Source organism: Oncorhynchus kisutch, linkage group LG20, assembly GCF_002021735.2.
Source record: "Oncorhynchus kisutch isolate 150728-3 linkage group LG20, Okis_V2, whole genome shotgun sequence".
NCBI classification, from domain to species: domain Eukaryota; kingdom Metazoa; phylum Chordata; class Actinopteri; order Salmoniformes; family Salmonidae; genus Oncorhynchus; species Oncorhynchus kisutch.
Genome location: NC_034193.2, coordinates 522493 through 540000, shown reverse-complemented (window position 1 = coordinate 540000; position 17508 = coordinate 522493). Strand labels below are relative to the sequence as shown.

At 41.8% G+C, this 17508-nt stretch overlaps 1 protein-coding gene across 1 annotated transcript in view; it reads right to left on the bottom strand.

Annotated features, from left to right (window-relative positions):
• Positions 1 to 17508, bottom strand: part of LOC109884963 (signal-induced proliferation-associated 1-like protein 2) — a gene marked incomplete in the record, with an annotated part of 384885 nt that overhangs the window by 255947 nt on the left and 111430 nt on the right.

The following is a 17508-nucleotide window of genomic DNA, read 5'->3' as shown; positions in this document are numbered from 1 at the left end:
GAGATATTATAGGGAGAACAGAACAGAGTTAGAATAAGGAGAACAGAACAGAGATAGTATAGAGAGAACAGAACAGAGATAGTATAGAGAGAACAGAACAGAGATATTATAGGGAGAACAGAACAGAGTTAGTATAGGGAGAACAGAACAGAGTTAGTATAGGGAGAACAGAACAGAGATAGTATAGAGAGAACAGAACAGAGTTAGTATAGGGAGAACAGAACAGAGATATTATAGGGAGAACAGAACAGAGATAGTATAGAGAGAACAGAACAGAGATATTATAGGGAGAACAGAACAGAGATAGTATAGGGAGAACAGAACAGAGATAGTATAGAGAGAACAGAACAGAGATATTATAGGGAGAACAGAACAGAGAGAGTATTGGGAGAACAGAACAGAGATAGTACAGGGAGGAGAACAAGAACAGAGATAGTATAGAGAGGAGAACAGAATAGAGATAGTATAGGGAGGAGAACAGAACAGTGAAACAGAGTTAGTATAGGGAGAACAGAACAGAGAGAGTATAGGGAAGAGAACAGAACAGAGATAGTATAGAGAGGAGAACAGAACAGAGATAGTATAGGGAAGAGAACAGAACATAGATAGTATAGAGAGGAGAACAGAACAGAGATAGTATAGAGAGGAGAACAGAACAGAGATATAGTACAGGGAGGAAAACAGAACAGTGAAACAGAGTTAGTATAGGGAGAACAGAACAGAGAGAGTATAGGGAAGAGAACAGAGATAGTATAGAGAGGAGAACAGAACAGAGATAGTATAGAGAGGAGAACAGAACAGAGATATAGTACAGGGAGGAAAACAGAACAGAGATAGTATAGGGAAGAGAACAGAACAGAGATAGTATAGGGAGGAGAACAGAACAGAGATTGAATAGGGAGGAAAACAGAACAGAGATAGTATAGGGAGGAAAACAGAACAGAGATAGTATAGGGAGGAGAACAGAAGAGATTTAGTATAAAGAGGAGAACAGAACAGAGATAGAATAGGGAGGAGAACAGAGATAGTATAGGGAGGAGAACAGAAGAGATTTAGTATAAAGAGGAGAACAGAACAGAGATAGCATAGGGAGGAGAACAGAGATAAATATATGGAGGAGAACAGAACAGAGATAGTATAGAGAGGAGAACAGAAGAGAGTTAGTATAGGGAGAACAGAACAGAGATAGTACAGGGAGGAGATCAGAACAGAGATAGTACAGGGAGGAGAACAGAACAGAGATAGTACAGGGAGGAAAACAGAACAGAACAGAGATAGTACAGGGAGAAGAACAGAACAGAACAGAGATAGTACAGGGAGAAGAACAGAACAGAGATAGTACAGGGAGGAGAACAGAACAGAGATAGTACAGGGAGTAGATAGTATAGGGAGGAAAACAGAAGAGATTTAGTATAAAGAGGAGAACAGAACAGAGATAGTATAGGGAGGAGAACAGAAGAGATTTAGTATAAAGAGGAGAACAGAACAGAGATAGAATAGGGAGGAGAACAGAACAGAGATAGTATAGGGAGGAGAACAGAAGAGATTTAGTACAGGGAGGAGAACAGAACAGAGATTGAATAGGGAGGAAAACAGAACAGAGATAGTATAGGGAGAAAAACAGAACAGAGATAGTATAGGGAGGAGAACAGAAGATATTTAGTATAAAGAGGAGAACAGAACAGAGATAGTATAGGGAGGAGAACAGAAGAGATTTAGTATAAAGAGGAGAACAGAACAGAGATAGTATAGGGAAGAGAACAGAACAGAGATAGTATAGGGAGGAGAACAGAACAGAGATAGTATAGGGAGGAGAACAGAACAGAGATTAAATAGGGAGGAAAACAGAACAGAGATAGTATAGGGAGGAAAACAGAACAGAGATAGTATAGGGAGGAGAACAGAAGAGATTTAGTATAAAGAGGAGAACAGAACAGAGATAGCATAGGGAGGAGAACAGAGATAAATATATGGAGGAGAACAGAACAGAGATAGTATAGAGAGGAGAACAGAAGAGAGTTAGTATAGGGAGAACAGAACAGAGATAGTACAGGGAGGAGATCAGAACAGAGATAGTACAGGGAGGAGAACAGAACAGAGATAGTACAGGGAGAAGAACAGAACAGAACAGAGATAGTACAGGGAGAAGAACAGAACAGAACAGAGATAGTACAGGGAGGAGAACATAACAGAGATAGTACAGGGAGTAGATAGTATAGGGAGGAAAACAGAAGAGATTTAGTATAAAGAGGAGAACAGAACAGAGATAGTATAGGGAGGAGAACAGAAGAGATTTAGTATAAAGAGGAGAACAGAACAGAGATAGAATAGGGAGGAGAACAGAACAGAGATAGTATAGGGAGGAGAACAGAAGAGATTTAGTACAGGGAGGAAAACAGAACAGAGATAGTATAGGGAAGAGAACAGAACAGAGATAGTATAGGGAGGAGAACAGAACAGAGATTGAATAGGGAGGAAAACAGAACAGAGATAGTATAGGGAGGAAAACAGAACAGAGATAGTATAGGGAGGAGAACAGAAGAGATTTAGTATAAAGAGGAGAACAGAACAGAGATAGAATAGGGAGGAGAACAGAACAGAGATAGTATAGGGAGGAGAACAGAAGAGATTTAGTATAAAGAGGAGAACAGAACAGAGATAGCATAGGGAGGAGAACAGAACAGAGATAGTATAGGGAGGAAAACAGAAGAGAGTTAGTATAGGGTGAACAGAACAGAGTTGGTACAGGGAGGAGACCAGAACAGAGATAGTACAGGGAGGAGATCAGAACAGAGATAGTACAGGGAGGAGAACAGAACAGAGATAGTACAGGGAGGAGAACAGAACAGAGATAGTATAGGGAGGAAAACAGAGGAGATTTAGTATAAAGAGGAGAACAGAACAGAGATTGAATAGGGAGGAAAACAGAACAGAGACAGTATAGAGAGGAGAACAGAAGAGATTTAGTATAAAGAGGAGAACAGAACAGAGATAGTATAGAGAGGAGAAAAGAAGAGATTTAGTATAAAGAGGAGAACAGAACAGAGATTGAATAGGGAGGAGAACAGAACAGAGACAGTATAGAGAGGAGAAAGAGGAGAGTTAGTATAAAGAGGAGAACAGAACAGAGATTGAATAGGGAGGAGAACAGAACAGAGATAGTATAGGGAGGAGAACAGAACAGAGATAGTACAGGGAGGAAAACAGAACAGAGATAGTATTGGGAGGAGAACAGAACAGAGATAGTTTGCTACTAAGACAAGACCATGCAGTCATAATGAGTAGCTCTGCTATTTACCACCACAAACCGATACTGGCACTAAGACCGCACTCAACTAGTTAAGTAAGGTCATAACCAAACAAGAAAATGCTCATACAGAAGTGGCGCTCCTAGTGGCCCGGGGACTTTATTGCAGGCAAACTTAAATTATTTTGACCTAATTTCTACCAGCGTGTCACATGTTCAACCAGAGGGAAAAAAACTCTAGACCACCTCTACTCCACACACAGAGATGAACACAAAGCTTTCCCCTCGCCCTCCACTTGGCAAATATCCTCCTGATTCCTGCTTATCCCCACAGGGGTGCATTCTTAGTCCCCTCCTGTACTCCCTGTTCACCCACGACTGCATGGTAAAGCACGACTCCAACACCATCATTTGAGTTTGTCACCGACAACGATGAGACAGCCTATAGGGAGGAGGTCAGAGACCTGGCAGTGTGGTGCCAGGACAACAACCTCTCCCTCAACGTGATCAAAACAAAGGAGATGATCATAGACTACAGAAATAGGAGGACCGAACACGCCCCTATTCACAGAGTTTAAAGTTCCTTGGTGTCTACATCACCAACAAACTATCATGGTCCAAAAAAAACAAGACATTTGTAAAGAGGGCACGACAACGCCTTTTCCCACTCAGGAGACGATGAATGGGTCCCCAGATCCTCAAAAGGTCCTACAGCTGGGTTTAGGGAGGGTCATGGAATTTGTAATTGATGAAATGTCTATATTTCTCTGTGTTTTAGAATTAGTTGCTTATTAGGATATATAATTAGATTGTGTGTAATATTGTGAAATGTTAGATATTGTTAGATACTACTGTACTGTTGGAGCTAGGAACACAAGCATTTAGTTAGATACTACTGCACTGTTGGAGCTAGAAACACAAGCATTTAGTTAGATACTACTGCACTGTTGGAGCTAGAAACACAAGCATTTAGTTAGATACTACTGCACTGTTGGAGCTAGGAACACAAGCATTTAGTTAGATATTACTGCACTGTTGGAGCTAGGAACACAAGCATTTAGTTAGATACTACTGTACTGTTGGAGCTAGGAACACAAGCATTTAGTTAGATATTACTGCACTGTTGGAGCTAGGAACACAAGCATTTAGTTAGATATTACTGCACTGTTGGAGCTAGGAACACAAGCATTTAGTTAGATATTACTGCACTGTTGGAGCTAGGAACACAAGCATTTAGTTAGATACTACAGTACTGTTGGAGCTAGGAACACAAGCATTTAGTTAGATACTACTGTACTGTTGGAGCTAGGAACACAAGCATTTAGTTAGATATTACTGCACTGTTGGAGCTAGGAACACAAGCATTTAGTTAGATACTACTGTACTGTTGGAGCTAGGAACACAAGCATTTAGTTAGATATTACTGCACTGTTGGAGCTAGGAACACAAGCATTTAGTTAGATACTACTGTACTGTTGGAGCTAGGAACACAAGCATTTAGTTAGATATTACTGCACTGTTGGAGCTAGGAACACAAGCATTTAGTTAGATACTACTGTACTGTTGGAGCTAGGAACACAAGCATTTAGTTAGATATTACTGCACTGTTGGAGCTAGGAACACAAGCATTTAGTTATATATTACTGTTGGAGCTAGGAACACAAGCATTTAGTTATATATTACTGTTGGAGCTAGGAACACAAGCATTTAGTTAGATATAACTGTTGGAGCTAAGAACACAAGCATTTAGTTAGATATTACTGCACTGTTGGAGCTAGAAACACAAGCATTTAGTTAGATATTACTGTTGGAGCTAGGAACACAAGCATTTAGTTAGATATTACTGTTGGAGCTAGGAACACAAGCATTTAGTTAGATACTACTGCACTGTTGGAACTAGGAACACAAGCATTTAGTTAGATACTACTGCACTGTTGGAACTAGGAACACAAGCATTTAGTTAGATACTACTGCACTGTTGGAGCTAGGAACACAAGCATTTAGTTAGATACTACTGCACTGTTGGAAATAGGAACACAAGCATTTAGTTAGATACTACTGCACTGTTGGAGCTAGGAACACAAGCATTTAGTTAGATACTACTGCACTCATGGAGCTAGAAACACAAGCATTTAGTTAGATACTACTGCACTGTTGGAGCTAGAAACACAAGCATTTAGTTAGATATTACTGTTGGAGCTAGGAACACAAGCATTTAGTTAGATATTACTGTTGGAGCTAGGTACACAAGCATTTAGTTAGATATTACTGTTGGAGCTAGGAACACAAGCATTTAGTTAGATATTACTGTTGGAGCTAGGAACACAAGCATTTAGTTAGATACTACTGCACTGTTGGAGCTAGGAACACAAGCATTTAGTTAGATACTACTGCACTGTTGGAACTAGGAACACAAGCATTTAGTTAGATACCACTGCACTGTTGGAGCTAGAAACACAAGCATTTAGTTAGATACTACTGCACTGTTGGAGCTAGAAACACAAGCATTTAGTTAGATATTACTGTTGGAGCTAGGAACACAAGCATTTAGTTAGATATTACTGTTGGAGCTAGGTACACAAGCATTTAGTTAGATATTACTGTTGGAGCTAGGAACACAAGCATTTAGTTAGATATTACTGTTGGAGCTAGGAACACAAGCATTTAGTTAGATATTACTGTTGGAGCTAGGAACACAAGCATTTAGTTAGATACTACTGCACTGTTGGAGCTAGGAACACAATCATTTAGTTAGATACTACTGCACTGTTGGAACTAGGAACACAAGCATTTAGTTAGATACCACTGCACTGTTGGAGCTAGAAACACAAGCATTTAGTTAGATACTACTGCACTGTTGGAGCTAGAAACACAAGCATTTAGTTAGATATTACTGTTGGAGCTAGGTACACAAGCATTTAGTTAGATATTACTGTTGGAGCTAGGAACACAAGCATTTAGTTAGATATTACTGTTGGAGCTAGGAACACAAGCATTTAGTTAGATACTACTGCACTGTTGGAGCTAGGAACACAAGCATTTAGTTAGATACTACTGCACTGTTGGAGCTAGAAACACAAGCATTTAGTTAGATATTACTGTTGGAGCTAGGTACACAAGCATTTAGTTAGATACTACTGCACTGTTGGAGCTAGAAACACAAGCATTTAGTTAGATACTACTGCACTGTTGGAGCTAGAAACACAAGCATTTAGTTAGATACTACTGCACTGTTGGAGCTAGAAACACAAGCATTTAGTTAGATATTACTGTTGGAGCTAGGTACACAAGCATTTAGTTAGATACTAGTGTACTGTTGGAGCTAGGAACACAAGCATTTAGTTAGATACTACTGCACTGTTGGAGCTAGAAACACAAGCATTTAGTTAGATACTACTGCACTGTTGGAGCTAGAAACACAAGCATTTAGTTAGATACTACTGCACTGTTGGAGCTAGGAACACAAGCATTTAGTTAGATATTACTGCACTGTTGGAGCTAGGAACACAAGCATTTAGTTAGATACTACTGTACTGTTGGAGCTAGGAACACAAGCATTTAGTTAGATATTACTGCACTGTTGGAGCTAGGAACACAAGCATTTAGTTAGATATTACTGCACTGTTGGAGCTAGGAACACAAGCATTTAGTTAGATATTACTGCACTGTTGGAGCTAGGAACACAAGCATTTAGTTAGATACTACTGTACTGTTGGAGCTAGGAACACAAGCATTTAGTTAGATACTACTGTACTGTTGGAGCTAGGAACACAAGCATTTAGTTAGATATTACTGCACTGTTGGAGCTAGGAACACAAGCATTTAGTTAGATACTACTGTACTGTTGGAGCTAGGAACACAAGCATTTAGTTAGATATTACTGCACTGTTGGAGCTAGGAACACAAGCATTTAGTTAGATACTACTGTACTGTTGGAGCTAGGAACACAAGCATTTAGTTAGATATTACTGCACTGTTGGAGCTAGGAACACAAGCATTTAGTTAGATACTACTGTACTGTTGGAGCTAGGAACACAAGCATTTAGTTAGATATTACTGCACTGTTGGAGCTAGGAACACAAGCATTTAGTTATATATTACTGTTGGAGCTAGGAACACAAGCATTTAGTTATATATTACTGTTGGAGCTAGGAACACAAGCATTTAGTTAGATATTACTGCACTGTTGGAGCTAGGAACACAAGCATTTAGTTAGATATTACTGTACTGTTGGAGCTGGGAACACAAGCATTTAGTTAGATATTACTGCACTGTTGGAGCTAGGGACACAAGCATTTAGTTAGGTATTACTGCACTGTTGGAGCTAGGAACACAAGCATTTAGTTAGATACTACTGTACTGTTGGAGCAAGAAACACAAGCATTTAGTTATATATTACTGTTGGAGCTAGGAACACAAGCATTTAGTTATATATTACTGTTGGAGCTAGGAACACAAGCATTTAGTTAGATATTACTGCACTGTTGGAGCTAGGAACACAAGCATTTAGTTAGATATAACTGTTGGAGCTAAGAACACAAGCATTTAGTTAGATATTACTGCACTGTTGGAGCTAGAAACACAAGCATTTAGTTAGATATTACTGTTGGAGCTAGTAACAAAAGCATTTAGTTAGATATTACTGTTGGAGCTAGGAACACAAGCATTTAGTTAGATATTACTGTTGGAGCTAGGAACACAAGCATTTAGTTAGATACTACTGCACTGTTGGAACTAGGAACACAAGCATTTAGTTAGATACTACTGCACTGTTGGAACTAGGAACACAAGCATTTAGTTAGATACTACTGCACTGTTGGAGCTAGGAACACAAGCATTTAGTTAGATACTACTGCACTGTTGGAAATAGGAACACAAGCATTTAGTTAGATACTACTGCACTGTTGGAGCTAGGAACACAAGCATTTAGTTAGATACTACTGCACTCATGGAGCTAGAAACACAAGCATTTAGTTAGATACTACTGCACTGTTGGAGCTAGAAACACAAGCATTTAGTTAGATATTACTGTTGGAGCTAGGAACACAAGCATTTAGTTAGATATTACTGTTGGAGCTAGGTACACAAGCATTTAGTTAGATATTACTGTTGGAGCTAGGAACACAAGCATTTAGTTAGATATTACTGTTGGAGCTAGGAACACAAGCATTTAGTTAGATACTACTGCACTGTTGGAGCTAGGAACACAAGCATTTAGTTAGATACTACTGCACTGTTGGAACTAGGAACACAAGCATTTAGTTAGATACCACTGCACTGTTGGAGCTAGAAACACAAGCATTTAGTTAGATACTACTGCACTGTTGGAGCTAGAAACACAAGCATTTAGTTAGATATTACTGTTGGAGCTAGGAACACAAGCATTTAGTTAGATATTACTGTTGGAGCTAGGTACACAAGCATTTAGTTAGATATTACTGTTGGAGCTAGGAACACAAGCATTTAGTTAGATATTACTGTTGGAGCTAGGAACACAAGCATTTAGTTAGATATTACTGTTGGAGCTAGGAACACAAGCATTTAGTTAGATACTACTGCACTGTTGGAGCTAGGAACACAAGCATTTAGTTAGATACTACTGCACTGTTGGAACTAGGAACACAAGCATTTAGTTAGATACCACTGCACTGTTGGAGCTAGAAACACAAGCATTTAGTTAGATACTACTGCACTGTTGGAGCTAGAAACACAAGCATTTGGTTAGATATTACTGTTGGAGCTAGGAACACAAGCATTTAGTTAGATATTACTGTTGGAGCTAGGTACACAAGCATTTAGTTAGATATTACTGTTGGAGCTAGGAACACAAGCATTTAGTTAGATATTACTGTTGGAGCTAGGAACACAAGCATTTAGTTAGATACTACTGCACTGTTGGAGCTAGGAACACAAGCATTTAGTTAGATACTACTGCACTGTTGGAGCTAGAAACACAAGCATTTAGTTAGATATTACTGTTGGAGCTAGGTACACAAGCATTTAGTTAGATATTACTGTTGGAGCTAGGAACACAAGCATTTAGTTAGATATTACTGTTGGAGCTAGGAACACAAGCATTTAGTTAGATATTACTGCACTGTTGGAGCTAGGAACACAAGCATTTAGTTAGATATTACTGTACTGTTGGAGCTGGGAACACAAGCATTTAGTTAGATATTACTGCACTGTTGGAGCTAGGGACACAAGCATTTAGTTAGGTATTACTGCACTGTTGGAGCTAGGAACACAAGCATTTAGTTAGATACTACTGTACTGTTGGAGCTAGAAACACAAGCATTTAGTTATATATTACTGTTGGAGCTAGGAACACAAGCATTTAGTTATATATTACTGTTGGAGCTAGGAACACAAGCATTTAGTTAGATATTACTGCACTGTTGGAGCTAGGAACACAAGCATTTAGTTAGATATAACTGTTGGAGGTAAGAACACAAGCATTTAGTTAGATATTACTGCACTGTTGGAGCTAGAAACACAAGCATTTAGTTAGATATTACTGTTGGAGCTAGTAACAAAAGCATTTAGTTAGATATTACTGTTGGAGCTAGGAACACAAGCATTTAGTTAGATATTACTGTTGGAGCTAGGAACACAAGCATTTAGTTAGATACTACTGCACTGTTGGAACTAGGAACACAAGCATTTAGTTAGATACTACTGCACTGTTGGAACTAGGAACACAAGCATTTAGTTAGATACTACTGCACTGTTGGAGCTAGGAACACAAGCATTTAGTTAGATACTACTGCACTGTTGGAAATAGGAACACAAGCATTTAGTTAGATACTACTGCACTGTTGGAGCTAGGAACACAAGCATTTAGTTAGATACTACTGCACTCATGGAGCTAGAAACACAAGCATTTAGTTAGATACTACTGCACTGTTGGAGCTAGAAACACAAGCATTTAGTTAGATATTACTGTTGGAGCTAGGAACACAAGCATTTAGTTAGATATTACTGTTGGAGCTAGGTACACAAGCATTTAGTTAGATATTACTGTTGGAGCTAGGAACACAAGCATTTAGTTAGATATTACTGTTGGAGCTAGGAACACAAGCATTTAGTTAGATACTACTGCACTGTTGGAGCTAGGAACACAAGCATTTAGTTAGATACTACTGCACTGTTGGAACTAGGAACACAAGCATTTAGTTAGATACCACTGCACTGTTGGAGCTAGAAACACAAGCATTTAGTTAGATACTACTGCACTGTTGGAGCTAGAAACACAAGCATTTAGTTAGATATTACTGTTGGAGCTAGGAACACAAGCATTTAGTTAGATATTACTGTTGGAGCTAGGTACACAAGCATTTAGTTAGATATTACTGTTGGAGCTAGGAACACAAGCATTTAGTTAGATATTACTGTTGGAGCTAGGAACACAAGCATTTAGTTAGATATTACTGTTGGAGCTAGGAACACAAGCATTTAGTTAGATACTACTGCACTGTTGGAGCTAGGAACACAAGCATTTAGTTAGATACTACTGCACTGTTGGAACTAGGAACACAAGCATTTAGTTAGATACCACTGCACTGTTGGAGCTAGAAACACAAGCATTTAGTTAGATACTACTGCACTGTTGGAGCTAGAAACACAAGCATTTAGTTAGATATTACTGTTGGAGCTAGGAACACAAGCATTTAGTTAGATATTACTGTTGGAGCTAGGTACACAAGCATTTAGTTAGATATTACTGTTGGAGCTAGGAACACAAGCATTTAGTTAGATATTACTGTTGGAGCTAGGAACACAAGCATTTAGTTAGATACTACTGCACTGTTGAAGCTAGGAACACAAGCATTTAGTTAGATACTACTGCACTGTTGGAGCTAGAAACACAAGCATTTAGTTAGATATTACTGTTGGAGCTAGGTACACAAGCATTTAGTTAGATATTACTGTTGGAGCTAGGAACACAAGCATTTAGTTAGATATTACTGTTGGAGCTAGGAACACAAGCATTTAGTTAGATATTACTGTTGGAGCTAGGAACACAAGCATTTCGCTACACCTGCAATAACACCTGCTTAATATATGTCTTTGATTTGATATCCATGTGTGCCTGATGCCATCCATCATCTCTGATTCTCTGCTGGGTGAGTAATATTAATTGCACCTATAGCCTATTTTGTGTGGTCTCAATCAAATGATCCATACGAAGTGCATGCTGGGAGAAGCACAGAACAAAGTTAGATTTGCAAGATAGCTGCTGATGTTGTAAATATAACAAGGGTGCATTACACACTGCGATGAATGTTCCAACCCTGAGCCCCCAACTGCTCTGCTCTTCCTGATCAAAAAAATTATTGTGTGCTGCTTAACCAATGGCTGTGCTGTTTAACCATTTGTTGTGCTGCTTAACCAATGGCTGTGCTGCTTAACCAATGGCTGTGCTGCTAAACCAATGGCTGTGCTGCTAAACAATGGCTGTGCTGCTAAACCAATGGCTGTGCTGTGTAGGCCTACGGTGGCAGTTCAGGAGGAGAGTCAGAGGTTTCTTCCCCCAAAATGTTTAAATAGTGGAGGTACGGTGTACCAGTAAAATAAATAGTGGAGGTACGGTGTACCAGTAAAATAAATAGTGGCGCTACGGGGTACCGGTAAAATAAATAGTGAGGGTATAGCCATGGAATGGGTGGCATAGCCATGGAACGGGTGGCATAACCATGGAACGGGTGGCATAGCCATGGAACGGTGGCATAGCCATGATACGGTGGCATAGCCATGGAACGGGTGGCATAACCATGGAACGGGTGGCATAACCATGGAACGGGTGGCATAGCCATGGAACGGGTGGCATAGCCATGGAACGGTGGCATAGCCATGGAACGGGTGGCATAACCATGGAACGGTGGCATAGCCATGGAACGGGTGGCATAGCCATGGAGCGGGTGGTATAGCCATGATACGGTGGCATAGCCATGGAACGGTGACATAGCCATGATACGGTGGCATAGCCATGGAGCGGGTGGTATAGCCATGATACGGTGGCATAGCCATGGAACGGGTGGCATAGCCATGGAACGGTGGCATAGCCATGGAACGGGTGGCATAGCCATGATACGGTGGCATAGCCATGATACGGTGGAATAGCCATGGAACGGGTGGCATGAAATGGGTGGCATAGCCATGGAACGGTGGCATAGCCATGGAACGGGTGGCATAGCCATGGAACGGGTGGCATAACCATGGAACAGGTGGCATAGCCATGGAACGGGTGGCATAACCATGGAACGGGTGGCATAACCATGGACCGGGTGGCATGAAATGGGTGGCATAGCCATGGAACGGGTGGCATAACCATGGACGGGTGGCACGAAATGGGTGGCATAGCCATGGAACGGGTGGCATAACCATGGAACGGGTGGCCTAGCCATGGAACGGGTGGCATAACCATGGAACGGGTGGCATAACCATGGACCGGGTGGCATGGAATGGGTGGCATAGCCATGGAACGGGTGGCATAACCATGGACGGGTGGCATGAAATGGGTGGCATAGCCATGGAACGGGTGGCATAACCATGGACGGGTGGCATGAAATGGGTGGCATAGCCATGGAGTGGGTGTCATATCTATGGAAAGGGTGGCATAGCCATGGAAAGGGTGGTATAGCCATGGAAAGGGTGGCATAACCATGGAACGGGTGGCATAACCATGGAACGGGTGGCATAACCATGGAACAGGTGGCATAGCCATGGAACGGGTGGCATAGCCATGGAACGGGTGGCATAACCATGGAACAGGTGGCATAGCCATGGAACGGGTGGCATAGCCTACGCTCCAAAATGTGGTGTGGTTATAGGAGAACACTGACATGTTGCCAAGGCAGAAATCAGTGGCCGAGGCGTGCGGACAGCAATGGAGGCATTAATTCTTATGACAATCGGCAAATGTCATTTCACTTTTTGATGTTTTGTGTAACAGATGTCTCTTTCCAGTCACCACTGTTTGGAGGATGAAATATGTGGTGAGTGGATGAACGTGAGTCTAGTAAGGATGAAATATGTGGTGAGTGGATGAACGTGAGTCTGGTAAGGATGAAATATGTGGTGAGTGGATGAACGTGAGTCTAGTAAGGAGCCTTTTGAAAGGATTGTTTGGCAATCAGATGAAAACATCACGACTGGTTGTGTTTATGCCACAATAAAAGGTCATATATTTTATGACAAATCTTTATGACTAAACCTACAGAGATGCTATTGAATTAATACTATAAGGATTAGGCAGCCACCTAGTGCTGCAGTTTGACCAGGGAGGCATCTTCTGAGCTGAACCTACCACCTAGTGCTGCAGTTTGACCAGGGAGGCATCTTCTGAGCTGAACCTACCACCTAGTGCTGCAGTTTGACCAGGGAGGCATCTTCTGAGCTGAACCTACCACCTAGTGCTGCAGTTTGACCAGGGAGGCATCTTCTGAGCTGAACCTACCACCTAGTGCTGCAGTTTGACCAGGGAGGCATCTTCTGAGCTGAACCTACCACCTAGTGCTGCAGTTTGACCAGGGAGGCATCGTCTGAGCTGAACCTACCACCTAGTGCTGCAGTTTGACCAGGGAGGCATCTTCTGAGCTGAACCTACCACCTAGTGCTGCAGTTTGACCAGGGAGGCATCTTCTGAGCTGAACCTACCACCTAGTGCTGCAGTTTGACCAGGGAGGCATCTTCAGAGCTGAACCTACCAAGATGCACCTTCAACAACACTTAACACCTCACACTATTCTGCCCAAAAACAATGATAACTTATCTCACCCAGTGGCATGAGGGCTATTTACATAGGTGAGGGCTGATGCCGCCCCACGATGCTTTGTCAAAGCCGAGGGCACAAAAGATTCGGCTTGTCCATGCCCAGCGCGCCTCTCCAGATGCCTCCTCTAAAAAAAATTATTTAATTTGGCGTTATTATGTTCTGTTCTGCCGACTCTTAGCAGAGAAAAAATTGTCCCGGGGCCAAACCTATTGACGACCCCTGCTGTACACTAGCCTATTCTAGCAGGGAGAGTAGGGGGTGAACATTTTTTGTCTCGCCTAAGGCGGAAGAACATCAAGGGCACATACATTTTTGTTGGTGCAGGTGCGTGGGAGGTTCATTACCGGGAAGACATCTACTTTCACCCCTGATTAGAGTAACAACCAGGGGGCTCTGTGTTGGAGCCTATTTCTTCCTATTTAACAAATAAGACCTATCTGTTTGACAGACCAAATTAGGCTATGTCCATAGATTTGTAAATTCCCCCCATGCACCAAGTGCAGAACAGACTATGGGAGGCGCACAGTACTACATAGAGCCATGACTACATGGAACTCTATTCCACAGTACTACATAGAGCCATGACTACATGGAACTCTATTCCACAGTACTACATAGAGCCATGACTACATGGAACTCAATTCCACAGTCCTACATAGAGCCATGACTACATGGAACTCTATTCCACAGTACTACATAGAGCCATGACTACATGGAACTCTATTCCACAGTACTACATAGAGCCATGACCACATGGAACTCTATTCCACAGTACTACATAGAGCCATGACTACATGGAACTCTATTCCACAGTACTACATAGAGCCATGACTACATGGAACTCTATTCCACAGGGAATATGGACAAATGCAGGTAGAGTACTCTGTCTAGGGACACCTGCAGGTAGACGACTCTGTCTAGGGACACCTGCAGGTAGACTACTATGTCTAGGGACTCCTGCAGGTAGACTACTCCGTCTAGGGACACCTGCAGGTAGACTACTATGTCTAGGGACTCATGCAGGTAGACTACTCTGTCTAGGGACACCTACAGCTAGGCTACTATGTCTAGGGACTCCTGCAGGTAGACTACTCTGTCTAGGGGCACCTGCAGGTAGACTACTATGTCTAGGGACTCCTGCAGGTAGACTACTCTGTCTAGGGACACCTGTAGGTAGACTACTCTGTCTAGGGACACCTGTAGGTAGACTACTCTGTCTAGGGACACCTGCAGGTAGACTATTCTGTCTAGGGACACCTGCAGGTAGACTACTCTGTCTAGGGACTCCTGCAGGTAGACTACTCCATCTAGGAACACCTGCAGGTAGACTACTATGTCTAGGGACACCTGCAGGTAGACTATTCTGTCTAGGGACACCTGCAGGTAGACTACTCTGTCTAGGGGCACCTGCAGGTAGGCTACTCTGTCTAGGGACACCTGCAGGTAGACTACTCTGTCTAGGGACACCCGCAGGTAGACTACTCTGTCTAGGGACACCTGCAGGTAGACTACTCTGTCTAGGGACACCTGCAGGTAGACTACTCTGTCTAGGGGCACCTGCAGGTAGACTACTCTGTCTAGAGATATTGAGACCAACAGGACAGACTGAGACAGAGGTTATGTCATCCTTTTCAGCCTAACAGGGCAAACAGAGACAAACAGAGACCAAACAGAGACAAACAGAGACCAAGAGTATGGGAATCAGACAAACAGAGACCAAGAGTATGGGAATCAGATAAACAGAGACCAAGAGTATGGGAATCAGACAAACAGAGACCAAGAGTATGGGAATCAGACAAACAGAGACCAAGAGTATGGGAATCAGACAAACAGAGACCAAGAGTATGGGAATCAGACAAACAGAGACCAAGAATATGGGAATCAGACAAAAAGAGACCAAGAGTATTGGAATCAGACAAACAGAGACCAAGAGTATGGGAATCAGACAAACAGAGACCAAACAGAGGACAAACAAAGACCAAACAAAGACCAAGAGTATGGGAATCAGACAAACAGAGACCAAGAGTATGGGAATCAGACAAACAGAGACCAAGAGTATGGGAATCAGACAAACAGAGACCAAGAGTATGGGAATCAGACAAACAGAGACCAAGAGTATGGGAATCAGACAAACAGAGACCAAACAGAGGACAAACAAAGACCAAACAGAGACCAAGAGTATGGGAATCAGACAAACAGAGACCAAGAGTATGGGAATCAGACAAACAGAGACCAAGAGTATGGGAATCAGACAAAAAGAGACCAAGAGTATGGGAATCAGACAAACAGAGACCAAGAGTATGGGAATCAGACAAACAGAGACCAAACAGAGGACAAACAAAGACCAAACAGAGACCAAGAGTATGGGAATCAGACGAACAGAGACCAAGAGTATGGGAATCAGACAAACAGAGACCAAGAGTATGGGAATCAGACAAACAGAGACCAAGAGTATGGGAATCAGACAAACAGAGACCAAGAGTATGGGAATCAGACAAAAAGAGACCAAGAGTATGGGAATCAGACAAACAGAGACCAAGAGAATGGGAATCAGACAAACAGAGACCAAACAGAGGACAAACAAAGACCAAACAGAGACCAAGAGTATGGGAATCAGACAAACAGAGACCAAGAGTATGGGAATCAGACAAACAGAGACCAAGAGTATGGGAATCAAACAAACAGAGACCAAGAGTATGGGAATCAGACAAACAGAGACCAAGAGTATGGGAATCAGACAAACAGAGACCAAGAGTATGGGAATCAGACAAACAGAGACCAAGAGTATGGGAATCAGACAAACAGAGACCAAGAGTATGGGAATCAGACAAACAGAGACCAAGAGTATGGGAATCAGACAAACAGAGACCAAGAGTATGGGAATCAGACAAACATACATGTTTAATTTATTTTTTATTGGCCCAATAGTTGCATCATTAAAAGCACAAACAGTATTTTTATATTTAAACGTTAGAAACAAGCACGAACCCCCATATGCCCCACAGCACTACGAAATATCCCAGACGGTTCCACCGCCCCCCATAACATGCTCCCCTGTTGATTATTGATCTGTCTTATAGGGGTTGGTTCTGTCTCCACTCCCCTGTTGATTATTGATCTGTCTTATAGGGGTTGGTTCTGTCTCCACTCCCCTGTTGATTATTGATCTGTTTTATAGGGATTGGTTCTGTCTCCACTCCCCTGTTGATTATTGATCTGTCTTATAGGGATTGGTTCTGTCTCCACTCCCCTGTTGATTATTGATCTGTTTTATAGGGGTTGGTTCTGTCTCCACTCCCCTGTCTGATGATACATCTTGAGCTGTTGAGAGAAACCTCCTCAACCATGGAAACAGCATCACACAGCAACAGACGATGTGATTATTCTGGTTTTACGGACGATCACAACATTAATGTTAGACAACTTGACCACAGTTAGCTCAGCCTAATATGATGTTAAGTTACCATATGATGAAGATAATGTC